This window comes from Cucurbita maxima, unplaced genomic scaffold (genome assembly GCF_002738345.1).
Source record: "Cucurbita maxima cultivar Rimu unplaced genomic scaffold, Cmax_1.0 Cma_Scf00060, whole genome shotgun sequence".
Classification (NCBI taxonomy): Eukaryota; Viridiplantae; Streptophyta; class Magnoliopsida; order Cucurbitales; family Cucurbitaceae; genus Cucurbita; species Cucurbita maxima.
Window position 1 is genome coordinate 362465 of NW_019272076.1, and position 13256 is coordinate 375720.

Genomic DNA, 13256 nt, shown 5'->3' on the forward strand with positions numbered 1-13256 from the left:
ATCATAAATCATCATCAAGCATCATACAACGTCATCATTTAACACATCATAATCATTGTAAAACATCATAAGCTTTCATCATATAACTCATTCACATCATCATCAAGCATCATACGTATAAAACATAAATGACATGTGTAGGGGCCACTAGGCACGTGTCGTCATACAACAAACAATTTTCCAATCTATCCTATACTAAGGACACTTACTTGGTAGGCCTTAGCCTCCCCAAGTTTGAGTACGTTCGCTTTTTGTTCCTCGAGATCACTCCAAGTCTCGCTAGTTGTCGTTTCCTATTGGAATGTTCATTTCATCTCATTAGTATTTCACATTTCTAATGTAATTTAACTTGAATTTGTGAAATAGAGTATCATATTGAACCTAATTACCTTATATAGGGTCAAAATCAACTCAGGAAGGGTAAAAAACATAGGGTCATTCTTCAATTTACTAAACCGAGCTGATTAAGTTGAAGGAGCACACGAAGCCAAGACGAGTTGATTCAAGCTGCTAGAGTCAATGGAGTGTCTGGCTGCATGCGCAAGATGTGTCTGGCATGCAAAGCCAAGCCGAGCTGATTCAAGCTACTAGAGCTGAAGGAGTGTCTAGTCACATATGCAAGACGTGTCACCATGGGAGAGGGATGCGTCGTGGTTTACTTCTCGAGTCGAGGTTGCTAATTCAGGCTCACAAGTCATGGTGTTGGGCTGCTCACAGGTGTGGGTTGAAAGTGGACAATATCATATCATTGTTGAGAGTCGTAATTCCTTATGTGATATCAGAGCTTGAAGCCATTGAGAAGAACAAGACGTGGGCATTAATTAACAAAGTAGAGTGGTGTAGCGGAAGCGTGGTAGACCTATAACCTAGAAGTCCCAAGATCAAAACTTTGCTTTAATATAGATGATTGTTTTATTCTATACTCGAGTATAGCTAGTTGTGGACCAAGTTTTGCTTTAACTAGGAAAATCGTTTTTTTTTTTTTTTTTTTTTTTTTTTTTTTTTNTTTAACTAGGAAGATCTTTAGTGGTTCTTAATTTGAGAAGAAATACTCATGAGATGTATGTTTTGCTGTAACTACGTTGCATGGTCAAAAGATGTGTGTCAACTTATAGGCACAAAACGTGTGGGAAGCCATCAAGCATGGTGATACTGAGGAGCGTAAAGATAGGATGGCTCTTGCTACCATCTACAAAACAGTCCCAGAGGACGTTCTTCTCATGTTGGTAGAGAAGAACTCAGCAAAGACAGCATGGGAGACGCTGCAAACAATGCATGTGCGTGTCGACATGTTAAGGAAGAAAAAGTGCAGGCCTTGAAGAGTGAGATCAAGTGATAAGATAAGGAACCACTATAAGGGGAGTAAGATGTGGATTACCTTGTTGATCGAATATCTCAAGACAAGAACATTGTTTGAGATTCGAATCACTCCACAAGCAAGATCGATCATATCTAGCTTGAATGATTCTTTTTTATCAAATATCTCAAGGCAAGAACACTTGATTGAGATTCGAATCACTCCACAAGAAAGATTGATTATGTCAAGCTGGAATGATTCTACATGCAACCTAAACTACATAGAATTGCAAAGAAACTTAGTCATTGGCTAAAGAAGAGCACAAATGCTTCTTTTACTATATTATCCAAGTCTACCTACAAATACAACATACATGTCTTTATATAGCCTCAAAATGAAACTATTAAAGGCATTTCAAGAGTTGTAACATTCATAATTAATGACTATAATTAACCATTATGTAATTGTAATCTAAATAAATAGTCTTAAAATATATTAATGAAATACAATAACTTTAAATTACTCTAAAATTTAATCCACCCAAAATTTATAACATGAAACTTCATTCTTCTTCAATGTGCCATGAATTGAAATATCTTTTGATAATTTCAATAATATTTTCTTCATATCTTCATTGAAGTATATTGTATGATTGATGTCTCTTGGTTCATATCATCAAGGCTAACCACATGAAGGATGGTGATAGACTTGTTTTCCATAAAGTTGACGTCGATTGTCAGCGACATCCGTTCATTATGCGAAATGGTGGAGGAGATCTCCATCGTCAAGAAGATTCTTCGAGCTATTCCCCCAAGATTCATGCAGATTGTTACCTCCATTGAGCAGTTCGGCAGCCTTAAGAATATGTTATTTGAGGAGGTTGTTGGTCATCTTAAAGTCCATAAAGACAGACTTCATGGCTATGAAGATAAAGAGGAGGAGAAACATTTCTTACTCACACATGAGAAGTGCCTCGCACGGACAAAAAAAAAATGATGGAGACGTGGTATCCATAACAAGGAAAACAAAGGGTGTGAACGTGGTCACGGACAAAAAAAAAATGATGGAGACGTGGTATCCATAACAAGGAAAACAAAGGGTGTGAACGTGGTCGCGGACATGGCCGCGGACTTGGTAGTAGAGTAGGTTGTGGCAACACCTCAAAAAATCCATGCCAATGCCAACCCCTGGAAGGACAAAAGTATAATCAAGTATTACTCTTGTGGAAAATATGGGCACTATGCAATAGAGTGTCGCAAGAAGAGCCACGATGTGAAGGAAAATCTCACACTCACGCAAGATCAAGAGCCCGCATTGATGTTGGCCAAGAAGATGTCCAACCTATTGATGCTCAACGAAGAGAAGGTTATGGTGAATCTTCTCACAAAACAAGAAGATCGAGTGGAGACTAACATGTGGTACCTCGACAACTGAGAAAGAAACCACATGACTGGAGATCAAACAAAGTTCAAGGAGCTCGATGAAAAGCTCAATGGAAACGTTCAGTTTGGAAATGAATCAATTGTACCGACCAAAGGCAAATGATCCATCTTGTTCCAATGTAAGTATGACAACTAATGTTTACTTATCAAGGTACACTAGATCCCAAACTTGAAGAATAATATTATCAGTCTTGGTCAAATGATGGAAGAAGGAAGCAAAGTGGAGTTAATTGGCTCGTTTCTCAAGATGTTCAATAGAAATGGAACCTTATTGATGAAGGTAAAATGGCCGCATCACTGCCTGTACAAGGTACTATCAGAGACTAGCCAGCCCACCTCTCTATTGACGGCCCTTGCAGTCCCAGCTTGGCTACGACATGCAAGATTAGGGCATGTGAACTCTTTCGCGCTCACGAGAGAACCCGAAGATGGCTAGGGGACTACCCAAAACCATACACCAAAAGAAACTATGTGAAAGTTGGCTAGTCTCTAAACAAGCAAGCCTATCGTTCCCAACTCGAACTAGTTTTCATACTGAGCGATCATTGCAACTGGTTCATGCAGATTTGTGTGGCCCGATCACTCCATCATTGATTGCTAGTAATAAGTATTTTCTCTTACTTGTTGACGATTATAGTCGTTGGATGTGGGTGTATATGCTCAAAGAAAAAAGAGAGGCATTATGTGCATTCAAAATATTCAAAGACTCGTTGAAAACGAGTTTGATCACAAGCTAAAATTCTTACATACCAACCAAGGTGGCGAGTTCATATTATAAAACTTTAAAAAAATTTGCAAAGAAAAAGGTATCAAGAATCATCATTGCATCGTACACTCCACAACCAAATGGTGTGGTCGAACGAAGAAATCGCGCCATAATGAACACTGCAAGAAGCTTACTCAAAACATGCAAGTCTCGGCGATTTTCTGTGACGAGGCAATACGACATACAGTTTATCTTCAAAATCGTTTACCGACAAAGGCATTGGTTACTTACAGCCCCTACAGAGCATAGTTTGGCAAGACACCTCACTTCGAGTAGCTAGCAGTCTTCAGTTGTACAACACATGTTAAGACTGCAAAGCCATATATCAAAAAGCTTGATGAGAAAAGCCAAAAGATGATGTACTTTGTCATAGAGGATGGAACCAAGGCACATAGGTTGCATGATTCGCAACATGAGAAAATTTATGCAAGTAGAGATGTCATATTCGAAGAAGAGAAGAAGTGGGATTGGTGGAGAACAAACTGATTGTTACGAAGTTTACTACCCTAGAAGAAGAGAGAGACACAACAAACCTAGAAAGTACACCGACAGTGATGTTGTCTTTTGACTGAGTAGCTCGCCGCTGGAGAGAGCTGGGAGAAATTCTTGGAAGAAACTAACAGAAAGTTCAAGAGAACTAAAAACTTGAATAAAATAACAGAAAGGGCGAGAGAACGAAAGCCTTGGATTTTGTTGTTGCTAAAACAATGTGCGTTCCTCATTTGAATCTAGTATTTAAAACAAACCTATACTCTAAAATTGGCCGAAGTGGCAAACTAAACTTGTGTCATTCCCCTCTAAGCATGGCCAAAATAGCTAGCTAAAATTATGCTACTCCACTGAAAGTGCATGCCTGAAATTGTCTAACAAAAAATTCAACTAACTAATCGTCTAACAAAAAATTCAACTAACTAATTGTCTAACAAAAAATTCAACTAACTAATTCAAGGAAAGACGTGAATAAACTAAATAAAAGAAAATCACGGGCTTTTCCTCCTAAAACCTGTGGTATATCTACCTTATTATTTGAATTCTGATCTTTGAGCCGAGTTCCTCAAACTTTACCCACGCCAAAGATTTGGTGAAATGTCTCCAAGTTGTTCCTCTGTTCGGATGAAGTCAATCTTGATAAACCATCGATCTGCACATTCTCGAATGTAATGGAATCTGATCTCTATGTGCTTGCTCTGGTCGTGCAAAACTGGTTTTTTGAAAGGAAGATCGTAGACTTGTTATCCACGTATAGCATTGGTGAATCGCCCTCTTTTTCGATCAGCTCCTTCAACAGCCGCGCAAGCCAGATCGGTCGTGCAAAACTAGATTTTTATGTTTAAATAAAACTCGAGATACCAATTTGTTGAAAATAACACTCACTCAGATACCAATTTGTTAAAATAACATTGATGAATTTGTGAAGTAATCTCACACTCGCTAATAATTGAATGTTCCGATACCGCTTTTCTAAAGTACTACTCGCGTACTTGTGAAGAAGATGTCGAGAGGGGAAAAACAAAGAGACAGAATTCTGAAAAGAAACTTTTTCTATTGTACTGTACTTCTTTAACTCTTATTTCCTTTTCTCTTGCTCTGCAAAAACAAATGTATTTATAAGCTTTTTAAACACTAAATATGACTATCCCATAAAACCTACTATTTCCTAAAATAAATCTTGGCCTTTCGTTTTTTTTATTGGGCCTTTTTGATAAATTTTAAAACCCACTAAAATTAACCTATTCAAGTTAACTAAAAACTATTTCAAGCTTATTTCAAGCAAAAACTAATCTTCATCATTTAAGTTTATTCCAACATTTTGATTAGGAAGATCGTAGACTTGTTATCCATGTACAGCATTGGTGGATCATCTTCTCTTGTGATCAACTCCTCCATCAATTGCGCAAGCCAGACCCCTTATGTGGTTGCAGTCAAAGCGACGATGTACTCTGCTTCGCAAGCAAAAAGAGCAACTACCTTATGTTTAGTTGATTGCAAATAGATCGCGCTGAGAGGAAGTAAATCATCTTGCTTGTGCTCTTACGATCATCAACGTCACCAGCCATGTCACTATCATTGTAGCCGACCAGCTCAACCTTCTTCCTTCCTCTCCCTGCACAGTATCTCACACCCCAGGTTTTGGTTCTGACCACATAACGAAGGATCCGCTTGACAGCCATAAAATGATCCTCCCTTGGTGCTTCCATAAACCTACTCACGTATCCAACGAAATAGGTGAGGTCAGGATGTGTGTTTACTAGATAGCGCAGACTCCCAAGGATGCTGCGGTAATTGGTGGCGTCAACCACTGGCGTAGTGCCGACCTTCCTTAGCTGGATTCGAGCCTCCATTGGCATCCTTGTAGGGTTATGTCCGCCAGCCCAGTTATGTCCAGCAGCTGCTTCGCGTATGCACCTTGACAGGTGGTGATGCCGACAGTACTCTACTGCACTTCGATGTCCAAGTAGTAGCTGAGCGCACCGAGATCGCTCATCTTAAAGGTTATTGACATCTCCCTCTTGAATCTTCCAAGAACTTTCATGTCACCTGCAGTGATTATGAGATCGTCAAGGTACACTCCCACAACGAGTCGCTACTCGCCATGGTCGCGCGTGTACATGCCATGCTAAGAGGTACAAGGCTTAAACTTGAACGTCAACAAGGTACTGTTGAGCTTTGCGTTCCAGCCTCATGGTGCTTGTTGAAGCCTATAGAGTGCCTTGTATAGGCGCAGTACCTTGTTGGGGTTGTCGTTGATTAAGCCAGATGGTTATCGGATGTAGATAGTCACCTTCAGCTCTCCGTTGTGGAAAGCGAACTTCACGTCCATATGGTGAACCTCCAAGGATGTGCCGCGATCGCCAGCAACAAGCGAACGAATTCCAACCTTGTCATCAGCGCGAACTCCTCTTTGAAGTCCACCCTTTGCTTTTGGACCTGCCCTTCGCCACCAGACGAGCCTTGTGCTTCAAAACTTCTCCCTCTTTGTTACACTTCAGCTTGAACACTCATTTGAGCCCTGTCTAGGTGTCCTTGCGGTATGTCCTCTAGACTCCACATCTTGTTCTAAGTGATGGACATCATCTCTTCCTGCATTGCCTTCAACCAGCATGGGTTCTTCTCTGCTTCAGTGAAAGAGTTTGATTCATCCACGCTGATGGTATGCAGTTTGGCCACCTCTTCTTCGAGCTCGCACGCCGTCAGTCCTAGTGGTTCACCTTCTCCAAGTAGGTCTTCAATTTTCTAGTACCTGGCTGTCAGACCATCATCATGATTAGCATCTAGAGTCGAATTTGTAGTACGTGGTGTTGTGAATAACATTGGTTTAGGGAGCGTAGCAGGAGTTGCGGGTCGTGTTGGCGTAGGTGTGCCTGGTGCATCTGCTGGAGGTGGTGACAGTGGCCGATGTAGTGCTCCTTCTTCTCGTAGCGCGGTGAGGAGGTACTCCACCGTGAATTGATCTGGGTTCTTGTCCACCTCGATCACGCCGTTCCACTGCCAGAAGGTGTTATCGTCGAAGAAGACATCGCGCGACAAATGAGCTCGCCCCCTATTGTTTTGACTGAGGAAATTGTGGGAAGAAATATAGCCTATAGTTTGAAGAGAAAAAAATAAGAAAAACACTAAAGAGAGACATACGTATTTCAGATTCTACTAAATGTTGGATGATTTTATTTTTCATTCAATTGGGATATTTAAATAATAATATACCCTACAAATGGAAAGGAGTGGCGACTTAATTAAAGCCAATCCACGTGGATATTTCACGAACTTCAATTATGCGGTTTTAACTAAAAAATAGTAACTAAAAATTATGAATGACTTTAAACCTAAAACAGAGATTTATCTAACAATCTCCTCCTAAAGCCCTGTGGTATATATCTATCTTATTCTTTGAAATCCGATTTGAGCCCTATGGCTTGGTATCCTGGCGAAACTTTGATTTGAGCCCTTATGGCTCGGTGTCCCAGACTCCACATCTTATTCTCAGTGATGGTCGTCATCTCTTCTTCGAGATTGCGCACCGCCAGTCGAAGTGGGTCACCTTCTCCCTGTAGGTCTTCCATCCTCTAGTACCTGGCCACTAGACTATCATGGTGTTGCGAATTCCACTAGTTTAGGGGGTGCAGCCAGAGTTGTGGTTGGGGTTGGCATAGGCGTGCCTGGTGCAGTGGTGACAGTTCCCGATGTTGCACTCCTCCTTCTCCCGGCTCGATGATGAGGTACTACACCGTGAATTGATTAGGGTTTTGGTCCACCTCAGTCACGTCGTTTCACAACCAGAAGGTGCTCTCGTCGAAGAAGACGTCGCGCGACATGTGAGCTCGCCCCCTCGCAGGATCATAGAGCCTGTACGCCTTGCTCCCAGGTTTTAGCTGATGAAGATGACCTTCAACCCCCTAGGATCGAGTTTGGCGAGGTGTTGACACGCGACCATCATGTATGCGACGTAGCCTAACACTCGAAGATGATGTACCGCTGGCTTCTTGTTGTACCAAGCCTCGTGTGGCGTCTTCCCATCGAGGCTTCGTGTTAGCGACCGATTGAGAAGGTAGACAGTCGTCATTACCGCCCCTCCCTAGAACCTTCCAAGTATCTCGATTGTCATTAGCAATGACCTTGTTGTCCCGATGATGGTCTAATTTTGGCGCTCCACCATCTCATTCTGCTGGGGTGAGTAGGGGGTCGTTAGGTATCGCTGCATGTCGAGCTCGTCGTAGTACTTACCGAAGCTGACCAAGGTGAATTCTCTACCTCGCTTTGTGCGCAACACTCGCATCTTCTTTTCACATTCGGCCTCCGCTCGCGCTTGAATGTGTTAACCACCTCTGTCGCCTCATTGTTTGCTTGTAGAAGAATCAGCCACATGAAACGGCTTTTATAATCAACCAGCAGGAGGAAGAGGGTCTTGCCGCTTGGGGTCGCCAGCTTGATGAGCCCACAGATATCATCGTGCACGAGTTCTAATGGCTCACTAGTGTGGTAGGATGCCTAAGACGGAAAGGGAGTGCGCCTCTGCATACAGATGAGACACCCATTGCACAACTTGTTCATGCCTTCAATTGCCGGTAAGTTATGATCATCTCCTCCTTGTGTAGATTTTGTAGAGTAGGAAAGTTTAGGTGCCTCATACCTTGCATGCCACCTCCAAGCTACTTCTTTGGTCCTTGCCGGAGGCTGACCGGTTGCTCTATCTCCAACTCCAAGATGTAAAGACGATTTCCTATATACTGAACATGCGTGAGCAGCCTTCGTCGATCATCGTAGATTTTGGGTAGCCCAAGCTCGATGGAGATGAAGCAGCCGGGCTCATAAGGTTAGCATTGAACCTTAGGATGAAGTAGACGTCGATCAGCTTGCGGTGTTCGCCTCCCTTGCCGACGAACAGGATGGTGTCGCGCCCTTCGATCTCGACGATAAAGCCGTCGTCGAACTTCACCGTTCCGTGAATCTCGGAGTCGAGCTCGAAGAGCACAGATATCACCCCGGTCATATGGTTTGTTGCCCCTATGTCGAGGACCCATCGTCGGTCCTTTTGCTACTCGCCTATTTCACCGATTTGGGTGAACACTTGCTCCTCCTTAGGCTAAATTTTCTCCCTAGCCGGTGCCTTTGTCACGCCTACCTGGAGCTCTTCCTTAGGATCTATTGAACCCTCACCAATGACGCTCACTGGAGAAGTTACGTTGTCAGTTACTTCCGTGGGTTTTGAATCAGAATTGGGGACGTCGGGGACGTCAGATAGGATCGATGCGCTCACTATGAAAAGAGACAGCTCTTCCTCCTCGAATTGAGCCACATGGGCCTTCTCCTTATTCTTAAGCTTGCTTCAGTAATTCATGTTCAGGTGGCCTTTCTCCCTACAGTGCGAGCACTGGATCGATCCGCCATTAGTCGACTCCTTTCTGTTGATCCCTTTCTTTTCCACATGTGTGCCTGCGAGATTTTCACTGCTTCTTGCCACCTTTACCGTCGAAGGACCCATTACTTTCGCCAAGTAGTCATGGAGCTTTAGGCATGCAAGCCATTCCTCCTCCTTAGTAAGGAGTAGCCGACCCTGCTTGTCGACAGTTGAAGCGGCATTGTTCTTCCGTTGCTCGACGTTGCATAGTCTTGCAGTCACCTCTTCCACCGTTAGGTCATTCATGTCAAGTAATGATTTGATCGAAATTGCAACTTACTCGAGGTGATCGGGGATGACCTGCAACATCTTCTTCATGATTTCTGACTCGCTGATGCTCCCATCGAGAGTGGTGATGTTGTTGGCTCCACCGTTAGGTCGTTCACATCAAGTAATATCTCGATCAAAATCGTGACTTGCTCGAGGTGATCGGGGGTGACCTGCAACATCTCTAGAGGCACAAACTGCAATATGGCGGCAAACGTCAATTTGATAGTTTCTCCTTCCTCCAGCTTGACAGCGTGCCACAACCCTTGAGCTAACCAATTTGACTTTTGATAGATTGGCTTTTCCATAATGATATATCATGAACCATTCTCTGATACCACTTGTCTTGACTGAGGAAATTGTGGGAGGAAAAACAACGTATCGTTTGAAGAAGAAAAAAATAGGGAAAACACTAAAGAGAGACAGACGTATTTCAGATTCTGCTGAATACCGGAAGATTTTATTTATCATTCAATTGAGATATTTAAACAACAATATATCCTAAAAATGAAAAGAAGTGATGACTTAATTAAAGCCAATCCACTTGACGTGGATATTCCACTAACTTCAATTGTGCGGCTTTAACTAAAAAGTAGTTAACTAAAAAATAGTAACTAAAAATTAGGAATGACTTTTAACCTAAAACAAGGATTTATCTAACCTCCCAAGATCATAGAGCCTGTATGCCTAGGATCTTGGGATTTAACTTGTCACCTAGCTCTTAGGTTCGTAGCTGATGAAGACAAGTTTCAGCCCCCTAGGATCGAGCTTGGCAAGGTGGGGATGCGTGATCTTCATGTACACGACGCAGCCGAACACTCAGAGATGATGAACCACAAACTTCTTGTTGTACTAGATCTCGTCTGGCGTCTTCCCGTCGAGGCTTCACATTGGCGACCGGTTGAGGAGGTAGATGGTCGTCATGACCACCTCTACCCATAACCTCTCGGGCATCCTAGCAGTCATCAATAGTGATCTTGTTGTCAGAACTTGGTCTGGTTCTGATGCTCCACCACCTCGTTCTGTTGGGGGGAGTAGGGCTCCGTTAGGTGCCGCTGCACATCGAGCTCGTTGCAGTACTTGTCGACGTCAATTCTTTGCCTCAGTCCGTGCTTAACACTCGCATCTTCTTCTCCCATTCGGCCTCTGCGCGTGCTTGATGTGCTTAATCGCCTTCGCCGCCTCACTCTTTTCTTGTAGCAAAATCAGCCACATGAGGCACCTCTTGTCATTGACCAGCAGGAGGAAGAGAGTCTTGCTGCCTCGGGTCGTTGGCTTGATGGACTTGCAGAGATCACCGTTTACGAGCTCCAATGGCTCACTGACGCGGTAGGATGCCTGAGACGGAAAAGGGATTCACTTCTGCTTGCCGATGAGATACCCATCGCATAGCCTATTCACACCTTCGATTGTCGGCAAACCGTACACCATCTCTTCCTTGTGTAGTTTTTGTAGAGCAAGAAAGCTTAGGTGCCCGTACCTTGCATGCCACCTGCAAGCTGCTTCTTCAGTCTTGGCCGAGAGGCTCATCGGCTGTTCTATCTTCAACTCTAGGAGTAGAGTGCATCCCTGTGCCCCAAACTTGCGTGAGGAGCCATCGTCAATCATCGCAAATCTTGAGCGGTCTGTACTCGACGTAAATGTAGCAATCGGCCTCTCGAACCAGAGAAATCCAGCGAGAGCACAGGAGGATCCACAATAAAAAATGGACCAAAAAAGTTTTGTTTTCTTGCTAAAATTTATGCAAATACATTTGAAGAAGAATTAGATCCCAAAAAGTTAGTTTTGTTCATGGTGGAGGAGGCAACAACCTACCATGAGGCAGCAACTTAGACGATGTGGCAAGAGATCATACAAAAAGAGCTTGAAGCCATTGAGAAGAACAAGACATGGGCACTAACTAACTTACTGCCCACACACAAGTCCATTGGTTTGAAGCGGGTGTTTAAGTTGAAGAAGGAAATGTCATCAAGCATAAAGCAAGACTAGTGGCGAAGGGATACGTGCAACAACTAGGAGTTGATTTTTAGGAGGTTTTCGTGCTTGTGGGTAGACTAAACACTGTAAGGTTGATTTTTGCCCTAACTGCTGAACACGGGTGGGAGGTCATCACTTGAACGTCAAATCAACATTCCTAATGATGACCTCCAAGAAGAAATGTATGTTGCTCAACTTGAAGGGTTTGTCATCAAAGTCGAAGAGCACAATGTGTACAAGTTGTCAAAGGCCCTCTACCGTTTATGGCAACTACCGAGGGCATAAAACATACGTCTCGAAAAGAGTTTAAAGAGTCAAAACTAAATGGAGTGCTCGCAGGAACAAGCAATGGATACAAAAAAATAATGGGGCTGAAACACTTATAGTTGGTGTGTACGTTGATGACTTGATCGTCACTGATACAAGTGTGGAAGGCATTAAAGAGTTCAAGCAGCAAATGATGAAAGAATTTGAGATGACTAATCTCAAGTTACTCACGTACTACCTCGATATTGAAGTGGACCAAAGAAAAGATTGCATCATGTTAAAGCAACTCGACCAAGTATCCCATGGAAGTAAAGTTACAACTCGTGAAAGATGCTGAAGGAATCTTGGTGAATTCCACTGAGTATAGACACGTTATCGAAAGTCTAAGGTACTTGACTCGTACTTGTCTGGTCCTTTTATATGTTGTTGGAATAGTGAGTAGGTACATGGAAAAGCCTACTATGATGCATCATCAAGCGGTTAAGCATATTCTTTGCTATGTGAAGGGAACCACAAGCTACGAGTTGAAGTATCAAAGAGGGCAAGGTCCTAAAGAACTATAGTCGATTTTACCGATAGTGATTTAGCTGGAGACGCTGATGATAGAAAAAGCACCGCATGAGTGGAGTTTTATCTCAATAGAAATTTGATTTCTTTTCAATCTTAAAAGCAACATATTGTGGTACTATCTTCCTGTGAAATTGAGTTCATGGCAGTAATTGTGGCATCGTGTCAAGCATTTTGGCTAAGAAATTTGTTAAGTGAAGTGACTAGAAGTGAACTAAAGCCAGTAACTCTCTATGTCAACAACAATTCTAAGATTGCATGATGAAGAATTTGGTATTTCACGAACGCAACAAACACATTGACATTCACTTCCACTTCATCTGTGAGTGTGTTGAGAAGAGACAAATCGTTGTGAAGTTCGTATGCATTAGAGAGCAATGTACAGATATTCTTACAAAGACCCTAAAAAAAGTTAGGTTTGCAGAGATACAGGAATTGCTGAGAGTGAAGAATCTCGAACAAATTCAAGTTTACAGATGAGATTGTGAGCTTATAAACTTGACTTAATAGAATAAGTCTCTAACTTATGAAGTAACTTTAGGAGAATTGTTAGTAGACTTAGTAAATAATTTATAACTTATGCAAATGGGTAGTAGTTGCTAAATTGTGGACCAAGTTTTATGCTTTAATTACGATGATTGATAAGTGGTTCTTAACTTGAGGAGAAAGTTTAGAAAACTAGTTAGTGCTTTCTCCACTCTAAATACTTTTGAGATGTTTTTTTTTTTTTTTTTTTTTTTTTTTTTTTTTTTTTTTTTTTTTTTTTTTTTTTTTTTTTTT